General features: G+C 39.9%; 1 protein-coding gene and 1 non-coding gene across 10 annotated transcripts in view; both read left to right on the plus strand.

Annotated features, from left to right (window-relative positions):
- The window catches only part of SLC20A2 (solute carrier family 20 member 2), a 115,596-nt gene that overhangs the window by 38,478 nt on the left and 63,361 nt on the right, over positions 1 to 13,757 (plus strand). For 2 of the 9 annotated variants that reach the window (XM_027865172.1, XM_027865173.1), the window contains exon 2: positions 11,793 to 11,969. The exons of 2 other annotated variants lie outside the window; for them this stretch is intronic. The gene's annotated coding sequence lies outside the window, so the exon portion shown is untranslated. Of the gene's footprint in view, positions 1 to 1,038; positions 1,300 to 6,379; positions 6,432 to 11,792; positions 11,970 to 13,757 lie in introns of those variants that run through there. 5 more of the 9 variants (XM_027865170.1, XM_027865174.1, XM_027865175.1 and 2 more) reach the window with 5 other exon arrangements.
- LOC114045559 lies at positions 9,803 to 9,906 on the plus strand. Its single transcript, XR_003569390.1, has one exon. It is a non-coding gene; the product is annotated as a U6 spliceosomal RNA (small nuclear RNA).

Below are 13,757 nucleotides of genomic sequence, written 5' to 3' on the forward strand. Positions count from 1 at the left end.
TTTAATTAACCCTTTTAGAGTACTTGGAAATATTCCATAAAGCATAACCATAAGAGCAAAATTCATAAGAGCTTGGCCTTTAAAAACAAACCTGCCTAAGAGATAATAATAATAATAGCTAGCATTTATATAATGCTTTAAGGTTTGCAAAGCACTTTATATACATTAATTCATTTGATCACCATAACAACTCTGTGAAATAGTTGCTGTTATTATCCCCATTTTGCAGATGAGGAAACTTGGGCACAGAGAGATTAAGTGACTACTGCCCCATCTTACCACTAGTAAGTGTCCAAGGCAGAATTCAAACTCAGGTGTTCCTGATTGCAGATTCTGTGCTCTAGCCACCCCCTAGGAGATACCAAGCAGGTATGTTCCATTAACATCAACTAGTTTTCACATGGGGTTCTTAACATCAGCTTGAGCTTGATCGTTAGACCCTGCTCCCTCCATCTGAAGATAGCTGTCAGTTCATTTCAGAACATTTCTTGCAAGGAATGTTGCTTCTTGCAAATATTTTAGATGCTTTTTCTCAGCTGTCATTTATTAGTAAATCCAGTATCCTTTCAGTAACTCCTTAGGGGCGCAGAAAAGCAAAACGAGGAATCGAGTAACCTAGGTTGGTGCAAAATAAAGACAATGGAATTCTTCAGTGGTCGTTGTTTGAGGCCAGTATGGATATATTGGATTAATATTTACATTTGGCACATTCCAAAAGTCTAAACTTTACCCCGATCTTCTAATTGTGTGATTGAAGTCATCTCTTCTTTTCTCATTTTTTCCTTTTTGCTGGTGAGAAGCAAGCGGTGCTGCCACCTTGTTGCCAAAAGCTTGCCTGATTTGAATGTGTTTAAAAATCAAGTGAATGCCTGTTGTGCAGAGGAGCCTGCCCTTTCTCTTTGTCAGTACTTGCAAAAACAACTTAAAAGACAAAGTTAGAGCTTCTGGCTGGGATTCTGTAATTAGCATAATCATGATGCTGTGCATTGTTCATCAGTGCACGCCCCTCAGCCAAATTTCCCATTAAGAGGACACCGATGTTGTCCTAGTGAATAAATCCCAGCACACATGATGCAAATCAGCGTGTTCCTGCCTGCTGTCCGGGACTGCAGTTAATTTTAGCCAGGGTTTGTTCTACAAGTTGTAAAACTGTTTACCCAAGTAGAAGCTCCAAGACTGAAATGTGAGTGCTCTGCCTAATATGATAGGAGCTCTATTTTAGACTTCAGATTGTATTTATGACCCGCAGAGCAGCCTTGTGAAGAATTGTTGGGGCTCAGGTTTCTATTGAAACGACTTGTAAGTACTGGGCGACTTTAAAAAACTTGGCTTTGTTTTCTTTTCTCCCTTAAATCTGTTGATATTTCTTAAAGTTTTAGTTACCTTTTGTCTCGTGGGAAACCTGGAAACTTTGTGGGTGGGCACTTATGAGAAAGCAATGTGAACTGTTTAAAAATTTGTTTTTTAGCAAGTCTTTTCAGTAAGTGTAAATTTTCAGTATTTCCAAGATACTTAAACAACCCTCCCTCCCCCCCTCCCCGCAAAAAAAAAAACACCCCAACTCTGGCTTATGGTTAATTGCCTATTTATTTATTGAGCTAGTTACAGTACTTCATTAATGAAATGGTTCATGCAGTTACAAAAAAAAAGTTGTACAGTTAAACTTTATTTTCTCTGGCAACCTGAATCTTTTAATAGCAATACTAAAATTAGTTATTCTTATAATCAGTTTTCTCTTAGCTCTGAGTTTTTGCTAAAATAATGGCGTGTCAGATGCAATATTTTGTAGAGTTTGTACCATTTTTTAAAGGAGGTACTTAAAATAGATTGCCAGGAACGACTTAAAGAGGAGTTAGTACTTTTCATCAGAAGGAAGTAATGTCAAACATCTTTTGGAAGTTGAATAAAGTTAGATCTCTGAAGTAATGAAAGTTCTGGAAAATCTCAAATCTTAACTTCTGTTTGTCTAGCCAGTGTTTGTTACCACATGTCAACTTAAACTTGGCTTGAAGATGAAAATAAAGATTTTAATAAAGAATGTCAGTGCTTTAAATGATTTGGATCCTGCTGCATGTTCTGAAATGTGTTTGAACTCAGAGGTGCCTGACCTCGTGCCAGTACCGTGCTTGCAGCTCAAAGCCATGTAGGGATTTTCTTTGCCTGGTACCCCTTCAGTTGTACTACTGGCCTTAGGGATTTTAATCTCAGTGAAGCAGTTCAGATGCTCCCCACAGATCTGTATCTGAGAGGCTTCTATAATGAAGCAAGGGACGACAAGGTGTGCTACGCCAACTAGGAAAGGCAATGCAGTGTGCCCCAGTTAAAAGGCTGCTCTGCCATTATGTATCACTTGTTGAATAAAAGATTGAGAAAAGGAAACATTTCCAGTGGTAATTTGTGAAAGGATATTTTGACATAAAATGGGAAATAAAGTAGAACTGATTTCTTTAACTATTTTTAGGAGGAAACTTTTAAACTTTTTACTGGCCTGAAGATAAGACAGTATAGATTAATTGTGATTGTTATAATGGGCTCTCTCATTTTGAAATCTTTACTATTTAGTCCCAGTATTTTTGTGGCAATGCATTTATTTATCATAGAATATATTAAGCCTAGGGAATCTAGTTCTTTATGTTTTTATTAAAATCTTAATGGAGTGTAAATTAAAGAAAATCACTGTTGATTAAATATCGATCCAACTGGAGGGGACTTTATAGGTCATCTAGCCCTTCTCCCTTATTTTACAAATGAGGAGATTGAGGCCCAGAAAGGGAAGTGACTTGTTCAAGGTCTAACAATACCGTGGAAAAACTGCTGAATTTGGAGTCTGAGGATCTGGGTTCAAATCATGACTCTGTTACTTGTCCTCCTTGAGGCCATGGGCAAGTTCCTTCACCTCTGTGTATCTCAGTTTCTCATCTGTGAAATGAGGGGGGTCTAAGGTCCCTTCCAGTTCTAAATCAGTAATCTTAAATGATATCATAGCTGGGATTCAGAGGCAGGTCTTCTAAATCCAAATCTAGTGCTCTTCCTACCGCTCCATGGCATAACAGAATTGAATTTTAGGATATAATTCCTATTCTGTTGCCATTTAGGATATAATTCACTATGATTGCCAACTTTGGGAGTAGTTTTGCATACAGATTTTTAAACATTTTTCCATTACAGTGAAATTTCCAAAGAACTTGTAGCTGACACTAAAGTGTTTGTAAAATTAAATAATTTTAAGGAATTCTATGCATACATGATATGAGATGCAGAGAGCGGTTAAAGCAAGAAGAGACTGCTTTACAGGAGGAAGTGGGGTCTGAGTGATTGTGTAGCTGCTGGGGCTGTGGACACTGTCTCACCCCCAGAAATGTGATATGCCTGCTGCAGGGGTAGTGATTGATTACCAGGCCTGTCCAGAGGTGGTGTTGTCTCCTGATCGGTGGCTGGTTATGACCTGGGCCATGCAGGACCATGCGTAAGCTCCACTCTTCTGGAGCTCTAATCCAGGAGACCTGGCTCAGAGAAGCTTAGCCTCTGTCGCTATAGCAAGAGTCCAGGCCACACACTGTGTTGTAGCTGCCTGGCACTTGCCTTCTCTGATGAGACTGCCACTTTCTTAGGAAAGCCCCAGAATGTGGCTGTTCCCATAACTAGGCTCCTGTATACCCAAACATTTGCTCTTAAGTCCAAATGGGAATTTCTAGGAGGAGAACGGGAGAATTCTTTCTCCCATTCTCCCTTCATCCCCTTCTGACCTTATTTGCCTCCATTGCTACTCTCTGACCATAATCTGTAACCATTGTATTTTGATTCATAGCAAGAAGTACTAGATCTGTGGCTATCTCTTTGTGCTGTTTTCTTTGAAAAGGAAATCCTGCAGTAAAGGGACTTTGTTATATTAAATAGCACCTGTTTTCTCTAAATTAAAAGAAATACTGAGCAGAGGGATGCCATCAGCATTGACTCTCCTCAACACAAGTTCATAGTAAAAGAATGGGGCTCTGTGAGAAAGTTTATTTCTGCTGGAATAGTATTGAAAACACGAGACTACTGTTATTATTTAGCATTTATTAGGCACCCACCGAATATGTACAGTGCACAAAGAAAGCACAGTCTTAGCTTTCAAAAGTCTTACATACTAATATTAGAAGAGGTACCTACCCCTTCTTTCCCCCAACTCCACATACCATAGTGAGGTTGGAAGACAGAGGGAGAGAGACAGTCAGAGAGAGAGAGAAGGTTGGGATAAGGAAGGGGCTATTTAAATGTTCAGTTTATCGGTGCTTCTGCCAAGTAGAATGAAGTTACAAGGTAACTCTCCAGGGGTTGCTGCTTATCTCCTCCACCCAAAAGTTTAGTGACAGCTACTGTTCCTGTTAGTAGGCCTTACTCAATCATGACCATTTCAGTTTTCTTGTTTCAGTTCTGTCGTGTTCTCTCTCTCCTCTCTCTCGCTCTCTCTTTCTCTCTCTCTCTCTCTCACTCTCTCTCACTCACACACACACACACAGACAGTTTGACTTTGATGGCCACTGTATCCCTAAGTGAATGTAATGAACTTCTTCCTCCGTGATCTCAAGATAGGTGGGAGCTCTATTAAAAATAATAATAATAATGATAATGATAAATTCTGATTTGAGTTTCAGCTCCATTATTGGCTTGCTAGGTCTTTTGAGAGTGAATCACTTCACTTTGCAGTGACTCAGTTTCCCCATCCATAAACCTCGCAGAATGCTGTGTCATCTATTCAGCTAAATAGGTTAACAAAATGCTTTGAGTTTCTCAGAAGAAAGGCATTACAAAGGACAACCAAACATTATTATATAACATAAAGGGGTAGGATGGACATGAGTCAGTGGGGTAGGATTGACATGAGTCAGTGGAGTAGGTCAAACAAGCATGGATGCTGGGTATTAATAAACAGTAATGACACATGCAGGGTCTATGACTCAACCTTTCCATTATTCTCAAATGCCTTGGTGCTTTTTCTCTCTATAACTGGAACCCTTAGCCAGTTTGTGTCAGTCTGGTGGAGGCTATGCATTCCTTCTCAAAATAATGTTTCTAATTTTTTTTCTTTTTGGTGAGAAAGTTGGGGTCAAATGACTTGCCCAAGGTCACATAGCTAGTAAGTGTCAGGTGTCTGAGGCTGGATTTGAACTCAAGTCCTCCTGACTCTAAGACCAGAGCTCTATCCACTGTGCCACCGAGTTGCCCCCCAAAATAATGTTTCTAAATGCATAAAATGAAAAATTTATATTACCGAATTTCCTCTGTAATCCATAGTTATATTCTGCTGAAATATAGTTATCAAAATGTTACAAAAAATAAGTTAATGGGACCCCGGATTAAAAACCTCTGCCCTATTGAATGTCAGCTTCTTGAGAGCAGGCCCAGAAATATGTAATAAAAAGGTCACATGACTAGTTAATAGCAATACTAGCCCTAGAATCCAGAGCTCTTGACACGCCAGGCCACTGATGCATTTATCCAGGAGGATTTCAATGTGGTATTGTCTGCAGGCAAGAGATGACCTTTTAAAGCCTCTTCTGGCCCTAAGAGGATATTATTTTGGTCTGATAGTATCTTTTATCACTTGGAAAAAACCATCAGCCAATCCTCATAATAATTAGGATTTCTTTCCCAAATCCTTATTTAAGTAAGCCTGCCTTAGATGAGCGTCGAATGAGATTTTTGTTTCTAATAGGCAGCATAGCATAGTAGACCAGACTTCAAGTCAGGAATAGTTCTTGGGTTCAAATTCTGCCTCAAACACTTGCTAGTTGTGGGACTACAGGCAAATCATTTCACTTCTCTGGGCCTCAGTGTCCTCAACTGTAAAATGAAGGGGTTGGACTCAGTGACCTCTCTTGGTCACTTCCCGGGGAGGTGGAGTCATTCTTAACTTGTCTCTGTCTCCCTCCTGTGATACAATGTCTGTGATCCTTTGAGGTGACACGTGTGAAAGCGAGATCCCTCTACAAAAGTCACCCAATGGTGCTGGTGTCGTTATCAAACTCAGCTCTGTCTACCGCAAGAAGGGAGGTCTTGTGATGAAACTGGTGCGAAATCAAGGAGCCTTTAATCTTGACCATTAGTCATTGCATTTGTGTCGAGGATGCCTACTAGGTAGGCCTGCCCTCTGAACGCATGTCAGAGAAGGCAACTATAAATTATCTTTGCGGAACATGTTCCAGCGTGAGTCCCCACTGTCCTTCAAGAGCGAACCTGCTCTACGCTGTCTTCCTCAAGTCAGTCATTTCCTCTGGTTAGGAAGGAGAAAGGGAGCTGCAAAAATCCGCAAGGTTGTAAACAAAATACTGAGATTGCCTCTTTGAAGTATTTAAGACAGCATCTAGCACTGTGATACATGCTTCTGATGCTAATGAAGAAGAAAGGGTTCTTTGAGGACACTTGTCAGCAGTGCTGTTTAAGAAGAGGTGTGTACCATTGCTTTCTCCAAAGATGAATCTCTCTGGCTTTAGGGGGTGGGAAGGTGAGGTTTTGGGGCAACAATCGTTTGTTTTCATTGGTGCCTCACTAGTCTTACTCCTTGTGAGAAAATTCTCTACCTATGCAGATTACCAACTATTTTGGCATTTATAGGCTTAGAGAATTGTCTTAGCATTGGATTTATAACAGCATTAGGCACATTAGGTGTTTATTACTTCCATAAAATCCAGGTTCAAATTTGTAATAATGGAATTAATCCCATCTACCAGTAATTGGATACATATTTACAGCATATTTTAATAATCTTTAAAGTTAGAAAAGGCAGATACCATAGGCAAGGAAGGATAGCTTATCTTGGTTTATCAGGCTCTTCAAAATTCTTACTGCTCAGAAATAGGTTCTTCCCCCCTCTCTGCCTTGATCCACAAGCCTGGTGACCCTCTGTCAGGTTTGGAAAATGCAATATCCAAAGGAGATTAGTAATGACAGCCTGTCCTAGAATGGTTGTTGCAGTTGGAATCAAAGATACAATGCATCTGATAGCTGGTATGAAGACAGAACTAATCCAAAGGTTCCTTCCAATTTGGAAATCTACTTGGGCCCAAGTTTTTGCATTTTCCAAAGTCATCTTTCTTACCTAGAGATCTGTCACCCCTCTGTTCCAGACTCTTTCATGCCTTCCTATCACCTCAAGTCAAGTTTGTGTTCTTCCACCTGGCATTCAAGGTCTCCCACAATTTTCTATCACTTTGCCTTCCCAATCTCTTTATTGTGTGTGTGTGTGCGCACGCGTGTGCGTGTGCTCTGTTAATGACTGAACAGCAACAAAAGACATAATGGCAGGAACTCAGGGACTTAATTGGACACCTGGGTGCCGGGCTTAGAGTCAGGAAGACTCATCTTCCTGAGTTCAAAACTGGCCTCAGACACTTACTAGTTGTCACTTAACCCTGCTTGCCTCAGTTTCCTCATCTGTAAAATGAGTCAGAGAAGGAAATGACAAACCACTCCAGTATCTTTGCCAAGAAAACCCCAAATGGGGTCACCAAGCGTTGGATATGACTGAAACAACTGGAAAACAAGAACATAATAAATGTTGGCAGTAGTTATAGTTATTTAAACTCATGTTGGGTGTATTGCTGGGAGAAAAGTAGCATATGTAGAGACACTACTGTCATTATATTGCTATATCATATAATTATATATGATATTGTCAGTTCTTAGTTCGCAAGATGCATGAAAAAACTTCATTCAGTTTTCATACAATGCTGAGGAAGCTAGGTGGCATTATGGATAGAATGTTGAACTTCCAGTCAAGAAATCCTGAATTCAGATTTGATTTCAGGGGGCAGCTTGGTGGCGCAGTGGATAGAGCTCTGGCCTTACAGTCAGGAGAATCTGAGTTCAAATTTGGCCTCAGACACTTGACACTTACTAGCTGTGTGACCCTGGGCAAGTTACTTAACCCTGATTGCCTCACCAAAAAAAAAGTAAATTTGATTTCAGATGCTTACTAGCTGTGTGATCCTGGGCAAGACACTCCCTGCGCCTCAGTTTCTTCATCTGTAAAATGGAGGTAATAACAGCACCTTCCTACCAGGGTTGTTGTGAAGATAAAATTGAGATGATATTTATAAAGCACTTTGCATAACTTGAAGTGCTATTATAAATGCTAGCTGCTGTTGTTGTTATAGTACAGTTTAATTTTCTTTATATCTATATAGATGCATGTATATATAAATTCTGTGTATATTTGATATGTGTGTATGTGTGTGTATATATATGTACACATACTCATCCCTACAATGTATGTTATACCAAATGACTTCTAAATTATAGGTTGAAAGATAACATGTGTAAAGTGTTTCTCTAGAGAAGTGGCCTCCAGGCTTTTTTTTTTTTTAATCACTTCTCTTATTAGCAAAATATAAAATAAAATAAGAAAAATTTGAACATGAGCACATATTCCCAGTGTGTGTATATATGTATGTATATATACTTATTTATAAACATACATATTCTGTTATACTGACAATTGTGAACATTATAAAACTTACATAAACATAGAAATGTTAAAAGGGTGAAACAGTATGGAATTCTAGGGCCAGTGGGGAGCCCCTGGAGTTTGAGCAGGGGGACAAGATGCTCAGAACTGGCTTTTATGAGAATTCTTTTGGCCCAAGGGGAAGCTGGCCTGTGGAGGGGAGAGGTGATGAGGATCTGCGCCGAGGTAGAGTGAGTGTGACCAGAGAGAAGGGGCCCTGGGTCCTCCAGGATGTGGAGGATAGAACCAAGAAGATTTGGCAAATGATTGGATGGGGGGAGTGGTAAGAGAGAGCAAGGAGTCTGAGAGGACAACCAGGTTGTGAGAGACTAGAAGGTTAAGGGTGCCCATGCCAGTGCAAGTGAAATATGGAAGAGGCTAGGTTTGGGGGAAAGGTTTATGTTAGGTAATGGTATCTACGCTATGGGTCAGAATCTATCCTTGTCTTCTCATCAGGTGAGAAAACTCAGGTGCAGAGAGGGGAGCACTGATTGGTAGAGTGGCAGAGCAATGATTTGAACCCACCTCTCTTGACTTCAGCACCAACAGTCATGGTAGGCACTTCTGTTGTGCTTTAAAGTTTGTGCACGGCACTTTTTGTGTTGTTTCTTCTTAAGTAACACGGCGTCAAATCTGATAGAACCAGGCTTAGCCTTAAATTCTTCACCAGAAAGGCTTTGGAAGTACCACACATGTTTTTGGTCTATCACTTTGGGATCTAGTTTAGCAGGGGCATCCTGGCTTCCTTGTTGGAAGTAGTTGTGGCAACATCTCCAGGGCACAAGAAAGAGGTTGTTGTGGTTGTCGTTGTTTATTCATTTTTCAATCATGGCTGACTCTCGGTGACCCTATTTGGAGTTTTCTTGGCAGAGATACTGAAGTGATTTGCCGTTTCCTTCTCCAGCTCATTTTACAGACATGGAAACTGAGGCAAACAAGGTTAAGTGACTTGCCTAGGATCACATAGCTAGTAAGTGTCTGAGGCTGGATTTGAATTCAGGTTTTCCTGACTCCAGGCCCAGTGCTCTATCCACTGGGCTGCCTCACTTCCCCAAGAAAGAGGACATTATATCAATTAGGTACAATGCTAGCAGTTAGGGGTGAAGCAGCTCTTTAGGATGAGAGAGGCACCTTGCAAAGGGTCCATTTTGACTGCTGACCCATATGCCAGACTTCCCCTGATTAGGTCCTCAATTAGGCTGCATGTTAGACCCAGTATTTTTTGGATGATGAAAGGAGAAGAGGCTGGGAAATGTGCCCATAATTGGCAAAGTAAGAGGGGGAATCCAGCATATTTTTAAAAAACTGATTAAAGTGCTCACTTCAGCAGCACATATACCAAAAGTGGAATGATACAGAAAATAGCATGGCCCCTGTGTAAGGATAACATGTAAATTCATGAAGCATTCCTCATTTTTTGTTAATATGGAAATGCCAGTTCCATTTGGTGTTGAAGTTAAGAATTAAAAATTTTTTTTTAACTAATTAAAGCACTGAATTTGACATTGTGTCTGATCATTTCAAATCCCACAAAGGATCATGTTTCCAGATCCAAAAGTGATTCCAAGTACTTTTTGTGTTCTAATATCATGAGATTGAGACACGAAGAGAATATTTAGAGTATCAGTGATGAAGGATGAAAGCATCAAGCCGTCTAGCTAGTATTTCTCAGGCACCCGTCTCTGTAGTATCAACGTGTACAACACCAGTGTTTACTAGAAATGATACGACTTGCAAGCGTGAGAGTTTATGAGTCCCACAAATTCTTTCAGCCATTGCTGTCAAGATGACCTCACAGCCACCAATCAGGAAGGTTATTTTGGGTAAATGTCGTTTGTGCTGATGGCAGTCAACATAAGAGAAACCTGTGCAAAAAGGCCTGTTAGCCGCTTTGTTGCCGTGAAGCATGTGCCCAGTTGGACAAGTATTTGAAGAGTCAGTCTGTTTCTAACTTTGACCTTGGTTCGAGTACATATGAAGTCGACTTTTCATGTGGACTCAAAAACAAGCACCGATATTGATTATTAACTATAGTGGAGGCTTTCAGGAATAAAAGGAACATCCCATATTGATTGGGCCGGCACATTTTGAACTACCTGTTATGTCTGAGTGGCTTCCTTGCTTAGATGCAAGCAAAGAAGAATTACCCTGGGTTGAAAGCTGGGGTTCTCACAAAGGAGCACACCGGGAGTTTTGTCACCTCTAGTAGAAGACTGGTTTTCCCACTGTCCTTTTCATTTTGCTACTCTTCAGTCTCCCAGGCTCTTACTTCATCTGTTTTTCCTCCCTTTCCTCAACTTTTTGTCTCTCCTCTTTATCCTGTAAAATGTAGGGTGGAGAGTTCCAGAGGGTTTTGCTTTCCTCTGTTTCATCTTGTGCAAGGTGAGCACCATCTGGATACAGTATTCTTACCCTGTGTGGAAGTTCAGAGATCCTCTCAACAGGTTAATTTCTCTATTCCCTGGTGGGGAAAAATGAATCTCAGGCCTTTGACACAAAGGACCCCTGACCTGGTAGTGCTCCTAGTGAGACTCAGGTGGCTACTTCAGCTTGTCCCCTCAGCCAAGCACTTTCAACTCGGTTTAATCAAAAAACTTTCATGGTCCCAGCATGAACACAGACATATTGAATACCACATCTAGAGGGAATAATTAGAGTGATTAAAACTGAGTGAATTAAAATTCTTTGCCAGTTGAATTTTTTTTAAATTCCCTTCCCTCCTAAATGGAAAAAGAAACCTGCCTATTCACCTTTTGTCTTAAAGGTGTAAGAGCAGAAAGAAACATTTTCAGATATTACAGAATTAAGGTGGAAGAAAGAGGAAAATATCATGAGAAAAAGATGGCCCTGAGATTAGGATTTTGGATTAAGTGGGTCTTCTTTGTTCTATCATCTTTCACCACAGATTCGAAAAGTTAAAGAGTGTGTTGTGAGTGGTGTTAGCACGGTGGGGTAAGGGCTTATGAGATGATATCATCTTTTATAATAATTTTAAAAACAAGGACTCATGCTGTAGGCTTTGATTTGAAATTGAAATGGCAGCTGAAGCAGCAGAGAGAGAATTGCTGGGATGTGCCGTCACCATCCGAACCAGCTTTCTGTCTCAGAGTGGCGTGTTCTTGTGTACCTAGGCAGGGGCTATTGCCCCTAGCTGGAATCTGATACACTTCTGGGCAATAAAGAAGTGTAGACTGTGTCCAGATTTAGAGGATTGTACCTCCAGCTCTGCCACTCTTATTCTCATCTGTAATTCTTGCCATCTTTACTTCTATTGACTTCTCTTCTGTGTTCCTCTAACTGCTAGGTTATGGCATCTTCAGGCTCTGGGAGACTTGTCTGTGATGATTAAAGAGATACAAAGGTTCTAGCTGAAGAGGAATGATTCAAGGGTGATTCCCTGTGCCGGAAGAAGCTCATAATTAAGCCAGTCCAGAGTTTGGATTTTTTTTTTTTTACAGCCTCTTAAGACAGACACTTGCAAGTAAGTCATTTAAACAATATTGTATTTTGAAGAGGGTGGGTAAGCAGGCAGTGGTTTTGACTAAACTGTTGTAGCTATGTTGATTTTTGTGTGTGTGACCAAAACTTCCCCCTCTCCAATAATCAAAATCTTCTATTTTATCTTTTATTATAATTTTTGCTCTGTAGCCAGTTACGACATTTGGGAAAGATATAACCCACCATTCTCCCATAACTATTTTAAAGTTTGATTTCAAGTTTGAAGGACTGTTGTGTAGAGGAAAGACTCATTTTGTTTTGCTTGGCCCCAGAGGGGAAAAACTATGGGTGGGAATTGCAAAGAGGCATATTTGGATTTGACATAGGGACGAACATCTTAACAGTTGGAGCTGTTTTGGGAAGTTATGCCTTCCCCCCAATTGGAAGTCTTTAAGGAAAGTCTAGGTGACCCCTTGTTCCATATATTCTACAAGGGATTCTTGTACTGGTATGAATTGAACTAGGGACGGCCTGGAGGGTTCCTTCCAATTCTGATGTTCTGTGATTTATTCTTCTACTTGCTCCCCAAACCTCTACCCACAAGGAAGATTAGAGTTGCTGACAGCCTACATTTAATAATTGGTTCCATTGTATGAGAAAGCACCATTTCTTGCCATGGCAGAATAATAACGCAGTTTTAAGACTCACAGACACACACACAGACACACACGCAGAGTTATTTTTTGCCTATTCTGGCTCTTACAGCTTTAAAAAAAATAAAATAAAATCATATATTTATAAAACAGACCTAAAAAAACCAAAGCAAATTAAGTAAACTATTTCACCCTTATAAAATCTCAAGGAAATAGATATAGAGAAGTTTTTGTTTGATTGGTTTTTAGATTCTTATTTCCAAATGATCAAATAATTTATCCAGCAACATTTATCATAGCCATTAAATTTTCCTGGAGCCTAGAAAAATTTAGAGTGGATTTAAAAAATCTAATAATATTTGATATACATATTTGGTTAGATTTTCATGAAACTTTGTGAGGTAAGACTGTAAACAGAAGTTTATAGTCTCTCATCGTAATGGGAGGGGAATAGTGGTAAAGATGGAAATGGAGAGGGCATTGATAATGGGAGCAGAGGAAACATGTTGAAATTTTTACAATCAGGTGAAAATGTTAGTGGATCCACAGATAAAAAATTAATTCTCTAATTTGATTTGGCAGATCAGTGATAAAGATAAGTCTGGTTTCTTGACTTCTGGTCCATTTCTTAATAGACCTGAACAGATATTCTTATATAGCAAGAAGAAAGAGGCTGGCCAAGTCAATTCAATAATTATTTCTTTTCTGTCTTGTTTGGGCCGTTGCCTAAAAACAGCTGCTTAAGAATTCATGGAATGAGGACAAGAAAATACAGTATTTGATGGCAAAGCATGAAAAATGATTAAGATGAAAACCTTCATCCGGCAAGTTTTCCACTTATATTAGTGATGTTATTATGTAGAATATCAGGGTTTTATAAGTAGTGCTCAGATTTTTTTTTTGGCGGGGTAAAGGTTCATTATAGCTAGCAAATAAAGAGGCAGGTGAGGATAAAGACATCTATTTATGTACAGAACAGTTCTTTTTTAAAATAGTGGCTGAGACCAAACTATTTCCCCAACATAGCTCTTGGAACCAAGCCGAACAGCCCAACGTCCAGAGCATGGGATTAGAACGAGTAATCTGAGGAGACAGTGTACCTACTATCAGGGTTTTGTCACGGTGTTGGGCAATAGAAATGTGTTTATGTGTGTAAAGTGACTGGCTCAAGGAAAATC

This window comes from Vombatus ursinus, unplaced genomic scaffold (assembly GCF_900497805.2).
Source record: "Vombatus ursinus unplaced genomic scaffold, bare-nosed wombat genome assembly UNPS02014778.1, whole genome shotgun sequence".
NCBI classification, from domain to species: domain Eukaryota; kingdom Metazoa; phylum Chordata; class Mammalia; order Diprotodontia; family Vombatidae; genus Vombatus; species Vombatus ursinus.